This window comes from Triticum urartu, chromosome 5 (genome assembly GCF_003073215.2).
Source record: "Triticum urartu cultivar G1812 chromosome 5, Tu2.1, whole genome shotgun sequence".
Classification (NCBI taxonomy): domain Eukaryota; kingdom Viridiplantae; phylum Streptophyta; class Magnoliopsida; order Poales; family Poaceae; genus Triticum; species Triticum urartu.
The window spans coordinates 294,656,045-294,679,600 of record NC_053026.1 but is presented as its reverse complement, the minus strand read 5'-3'; positions in this window follow the sequence as shown (position 1 = coordinate 294,679,600).

Here is a 23,556-nt window from a genome sequence, read left to right as displayed (position 1 = left end):
AACCAAGCTGAAAGACAATGGTAGAAACTATACGGATTGGGCCCGTAACTTGAGGATCATCCTCATAGCTGCCAAGAAAGAATATATCCTTGAAGCACCGCTAGGTGACGCACCCATTTTCCCAGCAACTCAAGACGTTATGAATGACTGGCAGTCGCGTAGTGATGATTACTCCCTGGTTTAATGCGGCATGCTTTACAGCTTACAACCGGGGCTCCAAAAGCATTTTGAGCAACATGGAGCATATGAGATGTTCCAAGAGCAGAAAATGGTTTTCCAAGCTCATGCCCGGGTCGAGAGATATGAAGTCTCTGACAAGTTCTACAATTGTAAGATGGAGGAAAACAGTTCTGTCAGCGAGCATATACTCAAAATGTCGGGGTTGCACAACCGCTTGTCTCAGCTGGGAGTTAATCTTCCAGATGACCCAGTCATTGACAAGATCCTCAAGTTGCTTTCACCTAGCTACAAGAGATTTGTGATGAACTACAATATGCAAGGGATGGAGAAGTCCATTCCTGAGTTATATTCAATGCTGAGATCAGCGGAGGTGGAAATCAAATCGGAACATCAAGTGTTGATGGTGAATAAGACCACTAGTTTCAAGAAAGGCAAGGGTAAAAAGAACTTCAAGAAGGACGGCAAGGGAGTTGCCGTGCCCGGTAAATCAGTTGCCGGGAAAAAGCCAAAGAATGGACCCAAGCCCGAGACTCAGTGCTTTTATTGCAAGGGAAATGGTCACTGGAAACGGAACTGCCCCAAGTACTTAGCGAATAAGAAGGCCGGCAACGCCAAAGGTATATGTGATATACATGTTATTGATGTGTACCTTACCAGCGCTCGTAGTAGCTCCTAGGTATTTGATACCGATGCGGTTGCTCATATTTGTAACTCAAAACAGGATCTGCGGAATAAGCGGAGACTGGCAAAGGACGAGGTGACGATGCGCGTCGAGGATGGTTGCAAGGTCGATGTGATCACCGTCAGAACGCTACCTCTACATCTACCTTCGGGATTAGTTTTAAACCTCAATAATTGTTATTTAGTGCCAGCTTTGAGCATGAACATTTCATCTGGATCTCGTTTAATCCGAGATGGCTACTCATTTAAATCCGTGAATAATGGTTGTTCTATTTACATAAGAGATATGTTTTATGGTCATGCCCCGCTGGTCAATGGTTTATTTTTATTGAATCTCGACGTGATGTTACACATATTCATAGTGTGAATGCCAAAATATGTGAAGTTGATAATGATAGTCCCACATACTTGTGGCACTGCCGCCTTGGTCACATTGGTGTCAAACGCATGAAGAAACTCCATGCTGATGGACTTTTGGAGTCTCTTGATTATGAATCATTTGACACGTGCGAACCATGCCTCATGGGCAAAATTACCAAGACTCCGTTCTCCGGAACAATGGAGCGAGCAACCAACTTACTGGAAATCATACATACTGATGTGTGCGGTCAAATAAGCATTGAGGCTCGCGGTGGCTATCATTATGTTCTAACCCTCACTGATGACTTAACTAGATATGGGTATGTCTACTTAATGAAACACAAGTCTGAGACCTTTGAAAAGTTCAAGGAATTCAGAGTGAGACAGAGAATCAACGTGACAGTAAAATAAAGTTCTTACGATCAGATCGTGGAGGGGAATACTTGAGTCATGAGTTTGGCACGGACTTAAGGAAATGTGGAATTGTTTCACAACTCACGCCGCCTGGAACACCTCAGCGTAATGGTGTGTCCGAATGTCGTAATTGAAGAAATATGCCCTAGAGGAAATAATAAAGTTGTTATTTGTATTTCCTTATATCACGATAAATGTATATTCATGCTAGAATTGTATTAACCTGAAACTTAGTACATGCGTGAATACATAGACAAACAGAGTGTCCCTAGTATGCCTCTACTTGACTAACTCGTTAATCAAAGATGGTTAAGTTTCCTAGACTTGGACATGTGTTGTCATTTGATGAACATGATCACATCATTAGAGAATGATGTGATGGACAAGATCCATCCGTTAGCTTAGCATAATGATCGTTCAGTTTTATTGCTACTGCTTTCTTCATGACTCATACATGTTCCTCTGACTATGAGATTATGCAACTCCCGAATACCGGAGTACACCTTGTGTGCTATCAAACGTGACAACGTAACTGGGTGATTATAAAGATGCTCTAAAGGTGTCTCCAATGGTGTTTGTTGAGTTGGCATAGATCGAGATTAGGATTTGTCACTCCGTCTATCGGAGAGGTATCTCTGGGCCCTCTCGGTAATGCACATCACTACAAGCCTTGCAAGCAATGTGACTAATGAGTTAGTTGTGGATGATGCATTACGGAATGAGTAAAGAGACTTGCCGGTAACGAGATTGAACTAGGTATTGAGATACCGACGATCGAATCTCGTGCAAGTAACATACCGATGACAAAGGGAACAACGTATGTTGTTATGCGGCTTGACCGATAAAGATCTTCGTAGAATATGTAGGAACCGATATGAGCATCCAGGTTCCGCTATTGGTTATTGACCGGAGATGAGTCTCGGTCATGTCTACATAGTTCTCGAACCCGTAGGGTCCACACGCTTAACGTTCTGTGATGATTTGTATTATGAGTTATGTGATTTGATGACTGAAGTTTGTTCAGATTCCCGGATGAGATCGGGGACATGACGAGGAGTCTTGAAATGGTCGAGACATAAAGATCAATATATTGGAAAGCTATATTCGGACATCGGAAAGGTTCCAAGTGATTCGGGTATTTTTCGGAGTACCGGAGAGTTACGGGAATTCGTATTGGGCTTAATGGGTCATACGGGAAAGGAGAGAAAGGCCTCAAGGGTGGCCGCACCCCTTCCCCATGGACTGGTCTGAATTGGACTAGGGAAAGGGGGCGCCCCCTTCCCTCCTTCTCCTTCTCCCTTCCCTTTTTCCTATTCCATGTGGGAGGTGAAATCCTACTAGGACTAGGGAGTCCTAGTAGGACTCCACACTTTGGGCGCGCCCTATGAGGGCCGGCCTCCTCCTCCCTCCATCCTTTATATACGTGGCCAGGGGGCACCTCATAGACAAACAAGTTGATCATTGATCTCTTAGCCGTGTGTGGTACCCTCCGCCACCATAATCCACCTCGGTCATATTGTAATGGTGCTTAGGCGAAGCCCTGTTCTGGTAGCATCATCATCACCGTCATCACATCGTCATGCTGACGAAGCTCTCCCTCGACACTGTTGGATCGTGAGTTCCTGGGACATCACCAAGCCGAACGTGTGCAGATCGCGGAGGTGCTGTACTTGTTGTACTAGGATCGGTCGATCATGAAGGCGTACGACTATATCAACTGCGTTGTCATAACGCTTCCGCTTACGATCTACGAGGGTACGTGGACAACACTCTCCCCTCTCGTCGTTATGCATCACCATGATCTTGCGTGTGCGTAGGATTTTTTTTTTGAAATTACTGCATTCCCCAACAGTGGCATCCAAGCCAGGTCTATGCGTAGATGTTATATGCACGAGTAGAAAACAATGGAGTTGTGGGCGTGGGTATATACATATTGCTTGCCATCACTAGTTGATTCTTGATTCAGCGGTATTGTTGGATGAAGCGGCTCAGACCGACATTACGCGTACGCTTACGCGAGACTGGTTCTACTGCCATGCTTCGCACATAGGTGGCTAGTGGGTGTCAGTTTCTCCAACTTTAGTTGAATCGGTTTCAATGAACAGGGTTCTTTCTGAAGATCAAAAAGCAATCACTATACTATGTTGTGGTTTTTGATGCGTAGGTAAGAATGGTTCTTGCTCAGCCCATAGTAGCCACGTAAAACTTGCAGGGCTTGTTGTGATGTGATATGGTCAAGACGTGAGAGATGATCATGTTTTGTCAAAGTTATCAGCAACTGGCAAACGCCTTATGGTTGTCTCTTTATTGCGTAAGATGCAAGCGCCAAATAATTGCTTTACTTTATTGCTATGCGATAGCAATAGCTGCAAGAGCAATAGTTGGCGAGACGACCGTGTGACGACAGGTTGATTGAGATCAAGATGATGGAGATCATGGTGTCATGCCGGTGATGATAGAGATCATGACGGTACTTTAGAGATGGACATCAAAGGCGCAAGATGATCATGACTATATCATGTCACATATTTTAATTGCATGTGATGTTTATCCTTTATGCATCTTATTTTGCTTAGTTCGGCGGTAGCATTATAAGATGATGTCGGTGTCAAAACCGGCGGATCTCGGGTAGGGGGTCCCGAACTGTGCGTCTAGGCGGATGGTAACAGGAGACAAGGGACACAATATTTTACCCAGGTTCGGGCCCTCTTGATGGAGGTAAAACCCTACGTCGTGCTCGACTAATATTGATGATATGGGTAGTACAAGAGTAGATCTACCACGAGATCAAGGAGGCTAAACCCTAGAAGCTAGCCTATGGTATGATTGTTGTATATCTTGTCTCTCTATCGACTAGCCTGGCCTCGGTTTATATAATGCACCGGAGGCCTAGGATAACAAGAGTCCTAGCCGAATACGCCGGTGGGGAGAAGTCCTTGTCTTGATCGCCAAGTCTTGTGGAATCTTCCTTGTATGCGGTAGCCGTCCGAACTGGCCCATGAGTATACGGCCACAGGGGTCCTCGGCCCAATCTAATAGATCGGGAGACGACGTGGTGAGTACCCCCTAGTCCAGGACACCGTCAGTAGCCCCCTGTACTGGTCTTCAAGTTAGGGACGCTCCTTGATTCTTCCAAACTGTTCTTCATCTTCGGTTGCCGGTCTTGAAAACTGATTCAACAAATCTTATTTATCTTCGATCTTGAGGATCGCCAAAATGCATTCGACGAGTTTATACGTCGGGTATCCGAGGAGCCCCTTTAAGTTTCCGGCCTTTATCAATGCCTTGTTTATTTTTATGCCACACCTCGGGTTTGAAGTTGTTCTCGGGAGGTAGGGTCCTCTTGCGTCCGAGCTCCAACGCCGGACTGCATTCGAGGTATCTTTTGTAGCCGAGCACCAACGCCGGACCGCTTCCCAGCTCTAGCGCCGGAATGTATCCGAGGTCCAACGCCGGACTATGTATTTGAGCTCCAACGCCGGACTGTATATCCGAGCTCCAACACCGAAATATATCCGAGCTCCAACGCCGGACTGTGTCCAGGCTCCAATGCCGGACTATATCCAAGGTGTCATATCACCTTGGTTCAAAAAAGTTGAAGGAGTTTAGCCGAGCTTAATGCCGGAAATGCCCTCTATGGAGCCAGCCACTAGCGCCCGAGCTTTATGCCGGACTGCTTCCGAGGTGGTGCACCACCCCGACTATGGGCCAATTTTTTGTCAATATTTTTTGTTGGTGCAATTTATTCTCTGCCGAGATATATAGCCAGTAGCCCTCAAGGTGTGTATCGGTCTAAAACCCGAGATGCACATGAAGGATGACATAAGACCGCTGATCCCAGTAGCCGCTGAGACTCAGGTTGATTTGCAAAATCGGCCTGAGGATCAAGTCCTAGCTCGGCAGAATACTTCGGGACACAAAAGCGGCGTGCTCAGTCCTCAAGACTCAGGTTGGGTGCGGCCGACCAACCTGAGGATCAAAATCTCCTCAGAAACTATATTGCACATAAAATTTTCTGCATTAGACAAGCAATGCAGTAGCCCCCGAGACACTGGTCGGGTGGCAACACCAGATCAGGGGATCGATGTGCCCCTTTAATATTTGTAAATAATAAGCCCGAAGCCCAGTAGCCCCCGAGCCTTAATGCGAGCACGGGTGGCCGAATTAAGGATCAATATCCATAGTAAAATCACAAATTATGTGTAATGACTCTATGTATCCAAGTACTTTACGTCACTAATGCTCGGATCCGCATTGTACAAAACTTTGTTGACCGACCATCGGCTTCCACCTCCTTGGCCAGTAGCCGAGGAGTGTTTGTCCTACTTTATAAAGCCTTTATGAGGGCAAAGATTTACGACAAACAAGGCAATCTAGCCACACGGTTTTATAAACAAAGGTATGCAGAGAGATATGTTATATTACTGTTTAACAGAAGAAATGTATTCCAAAGAAAATAGTCCCGCTATCGGTTCCTTTCTTTGGGTTGTCATGCTAAGCATGATCATGAAACCTCAGCTCGAATGTAAGAGCAAAATATCGATGATTTAGTTTGGGAGGCCAGTTAATAGCCCCCGGTTGTGTTCGGCGACAGTCGAGGTCAAGCCATAAACACTTCGGCCAATGTTATGAATGGCCCGTCATAGTCATCGGATCGCTGACCAGTTTACGCTTATTTTGACAGTCAGTTTTCGGCTTTCTCCACTAACGTGCTTAACCATGTGAGCTGGAAGCACAATCGCAGTGGTTCTCCCTTTGCACGCCTAGCCGAACAAAACAGAATGTAGGAAGCAAGTGCAGGAGCCGGGCAACCCAACTGTTGACCGAAGACACAATTCGAAACCGATGCATATATAGCAATATCTGAGAATGTTTTTGCCGAATCCCTAAAGGTGTCCGGCGTTGCACTGCAAGACTAATGCTGGAAAAGCACAAATAGTTTAAAAGTGCCAAAAAGCTTGGAAAACCAAGAAACGTTAGTAAAAATATGACGTCCGAACAATATCAAGTGTTCGGTGCCAATCTGAAAGTTGGTCTTAGAAAAAAGAAGTGCTTTTGTCGTGCTTTAACATGATACATCCTATCTCAAGACTTTGAGCGGGTCAGCCTACGGCTTCAACCTCCTATCCCAAGGGCGGAGTACTTCTCATCAGGCCAGTTTAGCAAACTAAACTCTAGCGGCTTTGAGAGAGAAATTAGGCTCCCCGGCTAGTGACCGCACACTCATGTCGAAAAAAGGAGTGATAAATAATAATAATAAAACTTTTCAACGACTAAGAAGAAGAACACTTATTATAAAACGGCTCAAATAAACTTAAGAGCCCCCAAGTGACTTGGGTAGAAGAATGATTGCATCTACCGAAGTACTTATATCATATCTATGTTCAACCGAACTTTAAACGCGTCTTAACCGACCGTCGGCTTCTCCCTCTTCGGTCAAGGACCGAAAAGTGTTATGTACTCCATCGGTCGAGAATATCGATGGTGTTTCCAATAACCAGGCAATCAGGCCATAAGGCTGTAACAGACAAAGCGCGCTTAGGGAACTTATGCTATATTACCGTGAAGTGTAAGAAGCATCTTCGAAGAAAATAGTACCCCCACCGATACCTTTCTTCGGTGCTCATTGTTATTATGAGACTTGTGCAATATATTTTTTGTACTCATGAGTTCCGTTGTGTGCCGACCATCATTGAAAACTATAAGAGCGCTACCTTTCGGCTTCATCCAGTCTGAGGTCCGGCTCGGGCGACCCGATCGTGACAATCGCAGAGGTGCTCCCTTTACTCCCTAGCCGAACAATCGGGAACGTAGGGGTAAACACAGGAGCGAGGCAACCCAGCTTGCAAATCGCTTAAGTCAATATGGTGCATATTGTGGCATAATACACGAACAAGGAACGAAGCCGTACAAGTATAATCATATGCAAGAGGAAAAAGCTTCATAAAGGAAGCCCCCAAGTGAATTGGGTCCTTGAATTTGTGTGTCACAAACAAAGTTTGGACAAGGAAAAAATTTTACAAGCAACTTTTTTCCAAAAAAGTATAATGCTTGGTCGAACCGAACACAAGTTAGAAATTAAAGCTTTGAGCATGAAAGCGACTTAGCTGGCTAATGTGTTCGGTATTGATGACGCGGTCCGAGCTTGATGCGGGGCAAGGTTCCATCCCCCAAGCCGGTCCCGAGGTGGCGGAGCGGAGAGCTCGACACGACGAAGTGGTGACATAGCACGGTCAATGCAGACCGGCAGAGTAACGCCGAAGTCCCCGGATCATTTTCCTGTGCACAAAAAATAGTGCAAACCGGAGATAATATTAATAATGATAATTAAAAAAATCATTGCATAATAAATAATTTATGCAAAGTGAGTAATAAAAGAAATATGGCCTGGCGTCGAAGTCAAGTCGATGCAGGGCGTCGGCGTGATGCGGTAAAGGCGTGGCAAAGCCTGAATTCGCAGGTCGGTCCGAGCTCCGAGTGCGGCGTTCGTCGGACTATGTACAGAAACTGACCGAACCACCATGCGACTGTCGTTAATGCAGCCACCATTTGATAGACCTGTGTACATATGACGGATAAACCAGAGTAATAATTCCTTGGGAAAAATGAACCCAAACAAGCAAAAAATACTCGGATTAATAGCACCTGATTTATTTGTTGTAGCAATCTGAAGGAAGGTGATTCCTAAAATTGGGACCCGCTCCGCACACCCATTGCCTGACAGGCGATAAAATGACGGCATGAAAATGCTGGTAAAGGTTGACTCGCCAAGGCAAAGCCCTCGGCCCAGCTAACGTGACGGAGCTGGTCGGCTAGTGACGCCGAAGTGTCCGGAGTAGGTTGATGAAGAGATGGCGAAGCCCCCGGTCCAGCCGAGATGTCGAAGCCTCGATGTCAGCCGATGAGTCAAAGTAGGTCGGCGTGATGGACACCAGCTTGAAGAAGCAATAGTGCGGCCCTGTCGATGCAGGTCGTGACGTGGTCGATGCCAGCTTGATGAAGCGACCGTGCGGCGATGCCGGTATGCCCGCTCCGTGTAATCCGTGGGGCGGCGATGTTGGTGATGATTTATTCTTCGCGATGCCGGGCTCTTGTTCGGCTTGCCGAGATGATGATCCGAAGAAGTTGAGCTCGGCTTAACAAAGTGACGCAGTGTCTAGCGCAGGTCGGCAGCCGTGGAGTAATATTGCCGGACTGGTTTGACACCAGCATGATGTTGAAGATCATGTTCAAAAAATCTTACAGTTAGTGGGATGTGTTCGGGAACAAAACACAATACCCCATACAAAACTTCCTTCAAAAGGGATGTCCGAAATCCTGTTCATAAAAAAGATGAACTCGGGTCGGATTCGTTTTCGCGCAGAAAATAGATCCGAAAAATGCTGCACTAATCGGAAGGTTCCCGGAGTTTGGATGGTCGGATCGAGCCTAAATTTTGAGAGGTGGTAGATATAGGAATTCCGCAGCCGATCAACGGTTGGATCTTCCAAAGGACGTCCGAGCTAGAAACTGGACACCACACCCTAAACTCATCCAAATTCCCGTCCAGATTTGACAGGGCTCCGGTATATCATGGATTGCCAGAGATTCCTCCATCGGAACTCGACGAAATTTTCCAGGGTTATTGTAGACTCAATTCCGCACAATTCCACCAAAGCGATCGTCAAAGAGATACTCGAGGAGGTGGTGGTGGCAGATACGAGTTCGCTGTCCAGAAAAACAGCATGGTCGCTTGAGGGCAATGTTGACGTTGAGCCCCCGAGCTCCATAGATGATTCCTCCGTGATCTTGATAGAGATCAGAGTTGATGTTTGATGAAGGCCCTCGTCCGTACATGGTGATCCGAACACGGGGCGCAATTCTTGGTCGAACCAAGGTGACCAGTCGAGCTAGTGACGAAGATGCCGAAGTCGCAGTTGATCTGCAGGCGAGCCATCGATCCTTTTGTCGATCACACAGCGGAACTCTCAATGAAAGCACCAATGTCGGTGTCAAAACCAGCGGATCTCGGGTAGGGGGTCCCGAAATGTGTGTCTAGGCGGATGGTAACAGGAGACAAGGGACACAATATTTTACCCAGGTTCGGGCCCTCTTGATGGAGGTAAAACCCTACGTCCTGCTCGATCAATATTGATGATATGGGTAGTACAAGAGTAGATCTACCACGAGATCAAGGAGGCTAAACCCGAGAAGCTAGCCTATGGTATGATTGTTGTATATCTTGTCTCTCTATCGACTAGCCTGGCCTCGGTTTATATAATGCACCGGAGGCCTAGGATAACAAGAGTCCTAGCCGAATACGCCGGTGGGGAGAAGTCCTTGTCTTGATCGCCAAGTCTTGTGAAATCTTCCTTGTATGCGGTAGCCGTCCGAACTGGCCCATGAGTATACGGCCACGGGGGTCCTCGGCCCAATCTAATAGATCGGGAGACGACGTGGTGAGTAACCCCTAGTCCAGGACACCGTCAGATGATCTCTCACTAAATTTCAAGGTATAAGTGTTCTCCCTGAGTATGCACCGTTGCGATAGTTCGTCGTGTCGAGACACCACGTGATGATCGGGTATGATAAGCTCTACGTTCACATACAACGGGTGCAAGCCAGTTTTGCACACGCGGAATACTCGGGTTAAACTTGACGAGCCTAGCATATGCAGATATGGCCTCGGAACACTGGAGGCTGAAAGGTCGAGCGTGAATCATATAGTAGATATGATCAACATAGTGATGTTCACCATTGAAAACTACTCCATCTCACGTGATGATCGGACATGGTTTAGTTGATTTGGATCACGTGATCATTTAAATGACTAGAGGGATGTCTATCTAAGTGGGAGTTCTTAAGTAATATGATTAATTGAACTTTAAATTTATCATGAACTTAGTCCTAATAGTATTTGCATATCTATGTTGTAGATCAATTGCTCGCATATTGCTTCCCCGTTTTATTTATGATATGTTCCTAGAGAAAACTATGTTGAAATATGATAGTAGCAATGATGCGGATTGGATCCGTGATCTGAGGATTATCCTCGTTGCTGCACAAAAGAATTATGTCCTTGATGCACCGCTAGGTGACATAACTATTGCAAGAGCAAATGCAGACGTTATGAACGTTTGGCAAAGCTCGGTATGATGACTACTTGATAGTTTAGCGCACCATGCTTTATGGCTTAGAACCGGGACTTCAAAAATGTTTTGAACGCCATGGAGCACATAAGATGTTCCAAGAGTTGAGATTGGTATTTCATACTCATGCTCGTGCCAAGTGGTATGAGACCTTTGACAGTACTTTGCCTACAAGATGGAGGAGAATAGCTCAACCAGTGAGCATGTTCTCAGATTGTCTGGGTACTACAATTGCTTGGATCAAGTGGGAGTTAATCTTCCAGATAAGACACTAATTGAGAAAGTTCTCTAGTCACTATCACCAAGTTACTAGAAATTAGTGATGAACTATAATATGCAAGGGATGACGAAAGTAATTCCCAAGATCTTCGCGATGCGGAAATCGGCAAAGGTAGAAATTAAGAAATAGCATCAAGTGTTGATGGTTAAAAAGACCACAAGTTTCAAGAAAAGGGCAAGGGGAAAGAAAGAGTAACTTCAAAGAAGAATAGCAAACAAGTTGTTTCTCCCATGAAGAAACCCAAAGCTAGACCCCAAGCCTGGAACTGAGTGCTTCTACTGCAAAGGAAATGGTCACTTGTAGTGGAACTGCCCTAGATACTTGGCGAATAAGAAGGATGGCAAAGTGAACAGAAGTATATTTGATATACATGTTATTGATGTGTACTTTACTAGTGTTTATAGAAACCCCTTAGTATTTGATACTGGTTCAGTTGCTAAGAGTAGTAAATCAAAACGGGAGTTGCAAAATAAATATAGACTAGTTAAGGGCGAGGTGATGATGAGAGTTGGAAGTGATTCCAAGGTTGATAAGATCACCATCGCACACTCCCTTTACCTTCGGGATTAGTGTTGAATCTAAAATAAATGTTATTTGGTGTTTGCGTTGAGCATAATATGATTGGATCATGTTTATTGCAATACAATTATTCATTTAAGTCATAGAATGATAGAATAATTGTTGTTCTATTTAAATGAATAAAACCTTCTATGGTCATACACTCAATATAAATGGTTTATTGAATCTCGAACGTAGTAATACACATATTCATAATATTGAAGCCAAAAGATGCAAAGTTAATAATGATAGTGCAACTTATATGTGGCACTGCCATCTAGGTCATATTGGTGTAAAGCACATGAAGAAACTCCATGCTGATGGAATTTTGGAATCACTTGATTATGAATCACTTGATGCTTGTGAATCATGCCTCATGGGCAAGATGACTAAGACTCCGTTCTCCAGAACAATGGAGCGAGCAACTAACTTATTGGAAATAATACATACTAATGTATGCGATCCGATAAGTATTGCGGCTCGTGGCAGTTATCGTTATTTTCTGACCTTCACAGATGATTTGAGCAGATATGGGTATATCTACTTAATGAAACATGTCTGAAACATTTGAAAAGTTCAAAGAATTTCAGAGTGAAGTGGAAAATCATCGTAACAAGAAAATAAAGTTTCTACGATCTGATCGCGGAGGCGAATATTTGAGTTACGAGTTCGGTCTTCATTTGAAACAATGTGGAATAGTTCCGCAACTCACGCCACCTGGAACACCACAGCATAATGGTGTGTCCGAACATTGTAATCATACTTTATTGGATATGGTGCGATCTATGATATCTCTTACTGATTTACCACTATCGTTTTTGGGTTATGCATTAGAGACAGTTGCATTCATGTTAAATAGGGCACCATCTAAATCCGTTGAGATGACACCATATGAACGGTGGTTTAGCAAGAAACCTAAGCTGTCATTTCTTAAAGTTTGGGTTGCGATGCTTATGTGAAAAAGTTTCATTCTAATAATCTCAAACCCGAATCGAAAAAGTGTGTCTTCATAGGATACCCAAAAGTAACTATTGGGTACACCTTCTATCACAGATCCGAAGGCAAGATATTCATTGCTAAGAATGGATCCTTTCTAGAGAAGGAGTTTCTCTCGAAAGAAGTGAGTGGGAGGAATGTAGAACTTGATGAGGTAATTGTACCTTCTCCCGAATTGAAAAGTAGTTCATCACAGAAATCAGTTCCAGTGATTCCTACACCAATTAGTGAGGAAGCTAATGATGATGATCATGAAACTTCAGATCAAGTTACTACCGAATCTCGTAGGTCAATCAGAGTACGGTCCACACCAGAGTGGTACGGTAATCCTATTCTGGAAGTCATGTTACTATACCATGACGAACCTACGAACTATGAGGAAGCGATGATGAGCCCAGATTCCGCAAAATGGCTTGAGGCCATGAAATCTGAGATGGGATCCATGTATGAGAACAAAGTATGGACTTTGATTGACTTGCTTGTTGATCGGTGAATCATTGAGAATAAATGGTTCTTCAAGAGGAAGACAGACACTGATAGTAGTGTTACTATCTACAAAGCTCGAATTGTCGCAAAATGTTTTCGACAAGTTCATGGTGTTGACTACGATGAATTTTTCTCACTCGTATGGATGCTTATAACTCTGTCCGAATCATGTTAGCAGTTGCCACATTTTATGAAATCTGGCAAATGGATGTCAAAACTGCATTCCTTAATGGATTTCTTAAAGAAGAGTTGTATATGATGCAACCAGAAGGTTTTGTCGATCCTAAAGTTGCTAACAAAGTGAGCAAGCTCCAACGATCCATCTATGGACTGGTGCAAGCATCTCGGAGTTGGAATATATGCTTTGATAAAGTGATCAAAGCATATGGTTTTATACAGACTTGCGGTGAAGTCTGTGTTTACAAGAAAGTGAGTGGGAGCACTACATCATTTCTGATAAGTATATGTGAATGACATATTGTTGATCGGGAATAATGTAGAATTTTCTGGAAAGCATAAAGGAGTATTTGAAAGGAGTTTTTCAATGAAAGACCTTGGTGAAGCTGCTTATATATTAGGCATCAAGATCTACAGAGATAGATCAAGACGCTTAATTAGACTTTCACAAAGAACATTCCTTGATAAAGTTTTGAACAAGTTCAAAATGGAACAGTCAAAGAAGGAGTTCTTGCCTGTGTTGTAAGGTGTGAAGTTGAGTAAAGACTCAAAACCTGACCACGGCAGAAAATAGAAAGAGAATGAATAGTCATTCCCTATGCCTCGGTCATAGGTTCTATAAAGTATGCTATGCTGTGTACCAGACCTATTGTGTACCTCACCATAAGTTTGGCAAGAGGGTATAATAGTGATCCAGGAGTGGATCACTGGACATCGGTCAAAAATATCCTTAGTGGAATAAGGAAATGTTTCTCGGTTATGGAGGGGACAAAGAGTTCATCATAAACAGTTACGTTGATGCAAGCTTTGACACTGATCTGGATGACTCTAAGTCTCGATCTAGATACATATTGAAAGTGGGAGCAATTAGCTAGAGTAGCTCCGTGCAAAGCATTGTAGACATAAAAAATTTGCAAAATACATACGGCTCTGAATGTGGCAGACCCGTTGACTAAATTTCTCTCACAACCAAAACATGATCACTCTTTAGGTGTAATCACATAGCGATGTGAACTAGATTATTGACTCTAGTAAACCCTTTGGGTGTTAGTCACATGGAGATGTGAACTAATCACATAAAGATGTGAACTATTGGTGTTAAATCACATGACGATATGGACTAGATTATTGACTCTAGTGCAAGTGGGACACTGAAGGAAATATGCTCTAGAAGCAATAATAAAGTTGTTATTTATATTTCCTTATATCATGATAAATGTTTATTATTCATGCTAGAATTGTATTAACCGGAAACTTAGTACATGTGTGAATACATAGACAAACCGAGTGTCCCTTGTATGCCTCTACTTGACTAGCTCGTTAATCAAAGATGGTTAAGTTTCCTAGCCATGGACATGTGTTATCATTTGATGAACGGAATCACATCATTAGAGAATGATGTGATGGACAAGACCCATCCGTTAGCTTAGCATAATGATCGTTCAGTTTTATTGCTACTGCTTTCTTCATGACTTATACATGTTCCTCTGACTATGAGATTATGCAACTCCCGAATACCAGAGGAACACCTTGTGTGCTATCAAACGTCACAACGTAACTGGGTGATTATAAAGATGCTCTATAGGTGTCTCCAATGGTGTTTGTTGAGTTGGCATAGATCGAGATTAGGATTTGTCACTCCGTCTATCGGAGAGGTATCTCTGGGCCCTCTCGGTAATGCACATCACTATAAGCCTTGCAAGCAATGTGACTAATGAGTTAGTTGTGGGATGATGCATTACAGAACGAGTAAAGAGACTTGCCGGTAACGAGATTGAACTAGGTATTGAGATCCGACAATTGAATCTCGGGAAAGTAACATACCGATGACAAAGGGAACAATGTATGTTGTTATGCGGTTTGACCGATAAAGATCTACGTAAAAATAAGAGAGAATAGGCATAAGTATTGTGACATAATGTGTAATAACAGCCCATAATGCAATAAATATCGATATAAAAGCATGATGCAAAATGGACGTATCACCTATGAGGGCCGGCCTCCTCCTCCCTCCATCCTTTATATACGTGTCCAAGGGGCACCTCATATACACACAAGTTGATCATTGATCTCTTAGCCGTGTGCGGTGCCCCCCTCCACCATAACCACCTTGGTCATTTCGTAATGGTGCTTAGGCGAAGCCCTATTCTTGTAGCATCATCATCACCGTCATCACACCGTCGTGCTGATGAAGCTCTCCCTCGACACTCTGCTGGATCGTGAGTTCATGGGATGTCAGCGAGCCGAACGTGTGCAGATCGCGGAGGTGTCGTACTTTCGGTACTTGGATCGGTCGATCGTGAAGGCGTACGACTACATCAACTGCGTTGTCATAACGCTTCCGCTTACGGTCTACGAGGGTACATGGACAACACTCTCCCCTCTCGTTGCTATGCATCACCATGATCTTGCGTGTGCGTAGGATTTTTTTTGAAATTACTGCGTTCCCCAACAGTAATCGCACTCTATTGGATATGGTGTGATCTATGATGTCTCTTACCGATCTACCGCTATCATTTTGGGGTTATACTTTAGAGACTGCCGCATTCAATTTTAATAGGTCTCCGTCGAAATCCGTTGAGACGACACCGTATGAATTATGGTTTGGGAAGAAACCTAAGCTATTGTTTCTGAAAGTTTGGGGATGTGATGCTTATGTTAAGAAACTTCAACCTGAAAAGCTCAAACACAAGTCGGAAAAATGCGTCTTCATAGGATACCCTAAGGAAACTATTGGGTATACCTTCTACCTCAGATCTAAAGGCAAGATGTGACGTCCGGATAATTGAGCTACAGTAAACCTCTGCTAATGGTGCCATGTCACCTCAGTTACTGTTGATAAACTCGAGTTAGTTCAAAACTGATTCAAATTCAAATTTTAAATAAAGTCAAACACTAAAAGTTTTCAAAAGCTAAAACTATAATGTTCTCAATGTGGCAAATAAATCATAAGTAATTTTGGTGGAGGATCCACATTATTATAAAATAATTAAAGGCACTAAAATAAATAAAACAATGACCGAAATAATAACTTAATTGTCTTTTTAATTAACAGAGAATACAAGGCACTTTACTTTTGTCCCAAACTTTTTGTGAGAACAACTGATTTTACAAATCTAATTGAGGGGTGGGTTTCACTTTTTCTAAAAACTATAAACTATTAAATAAGTAAAAGAAAACAGAAACAAGGAAATAAATAAAAGGAACGGTAAAACAAAAACAAAACATAGCAAAAAAAACAAAGCAAGACCCCCCCTCCCCTGGGCCGTTCGGCCCAGCAGGGCACCAGGCCATTGGGCTGGCCCAGCCGCGCCCCTGCATAACCCCCCACACCGAACCCTAAATCGCTACCACCCACACCCCCACTCCTCTCATCCCCCCGCTGGATCTGGATCGGGGCGACGCCCCCGACGATCACGTCCGCGTCCGCTGCCGCCCGAAGGCCTCCCCATCGCCGGACCAGCGCGCCGTCGCTGCTCGTCATCGTCGCCCGGATCTCCTCTGCCTCGTCCTCCACGTCTCCCTCGCCGCCTCGCCTTCCCCGACTCCTCCCCATCGGTCTCCTGCGCACCTCGCCATCCGACGCCGCGCCGCTGCGTCCCGAGGTCGTCGCCGTCACGTCCTCGCCGGACCGCCCCGTCCCCGCCTCTCCTTCGTCGGTCCTCCCTGCGCCTCACCGCCCTCTTCTCGCCAACGAGGGGTGAGCTCCCCGTCGACCCCCTCCTTCCCCCCCCTCCGAACGCTACGCCTCATGCCGTCCCGTCGCCGCGCCCGCCTCTGCGTGGTCGCGCCCCGTCGCGGCTCCCGCACGCCCGCGCGTGCCCTGGGCGTGCCTCGCCCGCTGCGCCCACGCTCACACACTCACCCGCCGCTGCCAAACCTCGTCGCCGGCCGTGTTTCTGGCCACCCCAGCACCGGCGACTCGTGCCTCTAGATGCAGCACCCTCCCAGCTGCCTGTAGCACCTCTCTACGCGGCAACCGATCGCCGGAGACAAGTGACCGGTCATCGTCGGCGTGCTCTGCCATCGCCGTCGTTTAGTGCCAACATGGACGTCATTAGCCTAGTGCTAATTGGCCTCTATGCCACTAACATGTGGGGGCCACGTCGCTAAATAACCTGTGCAAACAAAATGAACTCTGTTAACTAATGACCCACTGATAGGTTGGCCCCACCTACTAATTAACTTAACTAAAAATAGTTAATTAGTGGATTAGCTAATCTAATTAATCAAATCACACTGGCTGGTGGACCCCCCCCCCCCCAAATCTATATTACCTTAACTAGCTAATTAAAACTCATGTTAATAAAACACCCTATGACACCTGGGTCCCACTCCCTTGTTGACTGGTCAACATTGACCTTTGACTTGTTGACTGCTGATGTCATGCTGACGTCAGCAAGAACTATTCTGGATAATGTTAGTTTAAATTAATTAAATAAATTCTAAAAAATGATTTAAAACTTTAGAAAATCATATAAAATAAACAGTAGCTCGGATGAAAATGTTTTGTACATGAAAGTTGATCAGAACGACGAGACGAATCCGGATACGCAACCCGTTCGTCCGCCACACATCCCTAGCATAGCAAACACGCAACTTTCCCCCTCCGTTCCACCTATTCTAAAACGCAAAACACCGGGAATACTTTACCGGATGTTTCCCCCCCTTCACCAGTATCACCTCCTACCACGTTAGGTCACCTCTAGCACAACGTATTGCCGCTTCTTACTTTTTGTTACATTTGATTGCTCTGTTATTTATCGCGTTCCCCCTCCGTTACTTCTTTCCGGTAGACCCTGAGGCCGATGCCGGTACCCCTGTGATCGACTACATCGACGACCCCTCCTTCTTGTCTGAGCAACCAGGCAAGCCCCCCCCCCCTTGATCACCAGATATCGCCTACTCTTCTCTATACTGCTTGCATTAGAGTAGTGTAGCATGTTACTGCTTTCCGTTATTCCTATCCTGATGCATAGCCTGTCCTTGCTACTACTGTTGTTACCATTACCTGCTATCCTACTGCTTAGTATAGGATGCTAGTGTTCCATCAGTGGCCCTACACTCTTGTCCGTCTGCCATGCTATACTACTAGGCCGTGATCACTTCGGGAGGTGATCACGGGCATATACAATTTACTTTACATAGTTACCTTACCTGTGATACTGTTCGGAGATGGGGGCTGAAGGGGCAGGTGGTTCCATCCTGGTAGAGGTGGGCCTGGGTTCCCGACGGCCCCCGACTGTTACTTTGAGGCGGGGCGACAGGGCAGGTTGAGACCACCTAGGAGAAAGGTGGGCCTGGCCCTGGTCGGCGTTTGCGGACACTTAACACGCTTAACGAGATCTGGGTATTTGATCTGAGTCTGGCCATTTGGTCTATACGCACTAACCATCTACGCGGGAGTAGTTATGGGTATCCCGGCGTTGTGGTATCAACCGAAGCCTTCGTGACGTCAGCGACTAAGTGGCGCGCGCCGGATTGGACCGTAAGCCTGCTCTTGTATTAAGGGGGCTAGTTCTGCTTCCGGCCGCGTTCGCAACGTGCAGGTGTGCTATGGGCGATGGGCCCAGACCCCTGTGCGCTTAGGTTTAGACCGGCGTGCTGACCTCTCTGTTGTGCCTAGGTGGGGCTGCGACGTGTTGATCTTCCACGGCCGGGCATGACCCAGGAAAGTGTGTCCGACCAAATGGGATCAAGCGTGTTGGGGTATGTGGTGCACCCCTGCAGGGAAGTTAATCTATTCGAATAGCCGTGATCTTCGGTAACAGGACGACTTGGAGTTGTACCTTGACCTTATGACAACTAGAACCGGATACTTAATAAAACACACCCTTCCAAGTGCCAGATACAACCGGTGGTCGCTCTCTCACAGGGCGACGAGGGGAGGATCATCGGTTAGGATTGTGCTATGCGATGCTACTTGGAGGACTTCAGTCTAATCTCTTCTACATGCCGCAAGACGGCGGCTGCCAGAAGCGTAGTCTTCGAAAGGACTAGCTATCCCCCTCTTATTCCGGCATTCTGCAGTTCAGTCCACATATGATAGCCTTATTCCATTTGATACCAATGCATACATATGTAGTGTAGCTCCTTGCTTGCGGGTACTTTGGATGAGTACTCACGGTTGCTTTCTCCCTCTTTTCCCCCTATCCCTTCTACCTAGTTGTCGCAACCAGATGTTGGAGCCCAGGAGCCAGACGCCACCTTCGACGACGACTCCTACTACACCGGAGGTGCCTACTACTACGTGCTGCCCGCTGACGACGACCAGGAGTAGTTTAGGAGGATCCCAGGCAGGAGGCCTGCGCCTCTTTCGATCTGTATCCCAGTTTGTGCTAGCCTTCTTAAGGCAAACTTGTTTAACTTATGTCTGTACTCAGATATTGTTGCTTCCGCTGACTCGTCTATGATCGAGCTCTTGTATTCGAGCCCTCGAGGCCCATGGCTTGTAATATGATGCTTGTATGACTTATTTTATTTGTAGAGTTGTGTTGTGATATCTTCCCGTGAGTCCTTGATCTTGATCGTACACATTTGCGTGCATGATTAGTGTACGGTCAAATCGGGGGCGTCACACAAGATCTTTGTTGCCAAGAATGGATCCTTTCTAGAGAAATAGTTTCTCTCGAAAGAAGTAAGTGGGAGGAAAGTAGAACTTGATTAGGTACTGCCTCTCAAAACGGAGAGTAGTGTAGCTCAGGGAGATGTTTCTGTTGTGCCTGAACCGACTAGAGAGGAAGTTAATGATGATGATCATGAAAGCTCGGATCAAGTTGCTACTGGACTTCGTAGGTCCAGAAGGACACGTTCCGCACCAGAGTGGTACAACAACCCTATCCTATAAATCACGTTGTTAGACAACGGTGAACCTTCAAACTATGAAGAAGCGATGGCGGTCCTGGATTCCAACAAATGTCTTGAGGCCATGAAATCCGAGATAGGATCCATGTATGAAAACAAAGTATGGACTTTGACAGACTTGCCTGATGATCGGCAAGCCATAGAGAATAAATGGATCTTTAAGAAGAAGACTGACGCAGATGGTAATGTGACCATCTATAAGGCTCGGTTTGTCACTAAGGGTTACCGACAAGTTCAAGGGGTTGACTATGATGAGACCTTCTCACCCATAGCGAAGCTAAAGTCCGTCTGAATCATGTTAGCAATTGTCGCATTCTACATTATGAAATATTACAAATGGACGTCAAAACGACATTCCTTAATGGTTTCCTTAAGGAAGAATTGTATATGATGCAGCCGGAAGGTTTTGCCTATCCTAAGAATGCTGACAAGGTATGCAAGCTCCAGCGCTCCATCTATGGGCCGGTGCAAGCATCTCGGAGTTGGAACATTCGCTTTGATGAAATGATCAAAGCGTTTGGGTTTATGCAGACTTATGGAGAAGCCTGTGTTTACAAGAAAGTGAGTGGGAGCTCTGTAGCATTTCTCATATTATATGTGGATGACATACTATTTATGGGAAATGATATAGAACTTTTGGAAAGCATAAAGGCCTACTTGAATAAGTGTTTTTCAATGAAGGACCTTGGAGAAGTTGCTTACATATTAGGCATCAAGATCTATAGAGATAGATTGGGACGCCTCATTGGTCTTTCGCAAAGCACGTACCTTGACAAGATATTGAAGAAGTTCAATATGGATCAGTCCAAGAAGGGGTTCTTGCCTGTATTGCAAGGTGTGAGATTGAGCACGGCTCAATGCCCGACCTCGGCAGAAGATAGAGAAAAGACGAGTGTGATCCCCTATGCCTCAGCCATAGGCTCTATTATGTATGCCATGCTATGTACCAAACCTGATGGGAACCTTGTCGTAAATTTGGTAGGGAGGTACCAAAGTGATCCCGGTATGGAACACTGGACAGCGGTCAAGAATATCCTGAAGTACCTGAAAAGGACTAAGGATATGTTTATCGTTTATGGAGGTGACGAAGAGCTCGTCATAAAGGGTTACGTCGATGCTAGCTTCGACACAGATCTGGATGACTCCAAGTCACAAACCGGATACGTGTATATTTTGAATGGTGGGGCAGTCCGCTGGTGCAGTTGCAAGCAAAGCATCATGGCAGGATCTACAAGTGAAGCGGAGTACATAGCTGCCTCAGAGGCAGCACGGGAAGCAGTGTGGATGAAGGAGTTCATCACCGACCTAGGAGTCATTCCCAATGCGTCGGGCCCGATGACTCTCTTCTGTGACAACACTGGAGCTATTGCCCTTGCCAAGGAGCCCAAGTTTCACAAGAAGATCAGGCATATCAAGCATCGCTTCAACTCCATTCATGAATATATTCTAGATGGAGACATAGATATTTGTAAAGTGCATATGGATCTCAATGTCGCAGATCCGTTGACTAAACCTATTCCACGAGCAAAACATGATCAACACCAGAACTCTATGGGTGTTCGATTCATCACAATGTAACTAAATTATTGACTCTAGTGCAAGTGGGAGACTGTTGGAAATATGCCCTAGAGGCAATAATAAAGTGGTTATTATTATATTTCCTTGTTCATGATAATTGTCTATTATTCATGCTATAATTGTATTAACCGGAAACCGTAATACATGTGTGAATACATAGATCACAACATGTCCCTAGTGAGCCTCTAGTTGACTAGCTCGTTGATCAATAGATGGTTGTAGTTTCCTGACCATGTACATTGGATGTCGTTGATAACGGGATCACATCATTAGGAAAATGATGTGATGGACAATACCCAATCCTAAGCATAGCACAAGATCGTGTAGTTCGTATGCTAGAGCTTTTCTAATGTCAAGTATCGTTTCCTTAGACCATGTGATTGTGCAACTCCCGGATACCGTAGGAGTGCTTTGGGTGTATCAAACGTCACAACATAACTGGGTGACTATAAATGTGCACTACAGGTATCTCCAAAAGTGTCTGTTGGGTTGGCACGAATCGAGACTGGGATTTGTCACTCCGTATGACGGAGAGGTATCTCTGGGCCCACTCGGTAATGCATCATCATAATGAGCTCAATGTGACTAAGGAGTTGGTCACGGGATCATGCGTTATGTAACGAGTAAAGAGACTTGCCGGTAACGAGATTGAACGAGGTATGGGGGTACCGACGATCGAATCTCGGGCAACTAACATACCGATGGACAAAGGGAATTGTATACGGGATTGATTGAATCCCCGACATCGTGGTTCATCCGATGAGATCATCGTGGAACATGTGGGAGCCAACATGGGTATCCAGATCCTGCTGTTGGTTATTGGCCGGAGAGATGTCTCGGTCATGTCTACATGGTTCCGAACTCGTAGGGTCTACACACTTAAGGTTTGGTGATGCTAGAGTTGTTATGGGAAATTGTATGTGGTTACTGAAGGTTGTTCGGAGTCTTGGATGAGATCCCGGATGTCAGGAGGAGTTCCAGAATGGTTCGGAGGTGAAGATTTATATATGGGAAGTCCAGTTTCAGTCGCCGGAATAGTTTCGGGGGTTATCGGTATTGTACCGGGACCACCGAAAGGTGTCCAGGGGTCCACCAGGTGGGGCCACCTGCCCCGGGGGACTTAATGGGATGAATATGGGAGGGAACCAGCCCCTCTTGGGCTGGTGTGCCCCCCAAGGGCCCAAGGCGCCTAGGGTTGGAAACCCTAGGGGGAGGGGGCGCCTCCCACCTTGCTTGGGGGGCAAGTCTCCCCCTGGCCGCCCCCTCTAGATGCATCTATGGGGGCCAGCCCCCTCTCCCCTTCACCCTATAAATAGAGGGGGGTTGGAGGGCAGCCGCATCCCCTTCCCTGACACATCCCCTCCCTCCTCCTCCGTAGTGCTTAGCAAAGCTCTGCCGGAGAACCACGCACTCCACCACCACGCCGTCGTGCTGCCGGAGTTCTCCCTCAACTTCTCCTCTCCCCTTGCTGGATCAAGAAGGAGGAGACGTCCCCGAGCTGTACGTGTGTTGAACGCAGAGGCGCCGTCCGTTCGACGCTTGATCAGATCTTCCGCGATTTGAATCGCCGCGAGTGCGACTCCATCAACCGCGTTCTTGTAACGCTTCCGCTTAGCGATCTTCAAGGGTATGAAGATGCACTCCCTCTCTCTCCTTGCTAGCATCTCCTAGATTGATCTTGGCGACACATAGGAAAATTTTGAATTATTACTACGTTCCCCAACTCCAGTGTTGCAGTCTCCAGGTATTTTTCAAGCGGTTGTACCGCTGCCCTCGGGCGGTTGTACCGCCTGGTGCTTGGAAAACTCCAGGTCTACGGCTCGGTGGTTGTACCGGCCCACTACCGCCCTACCA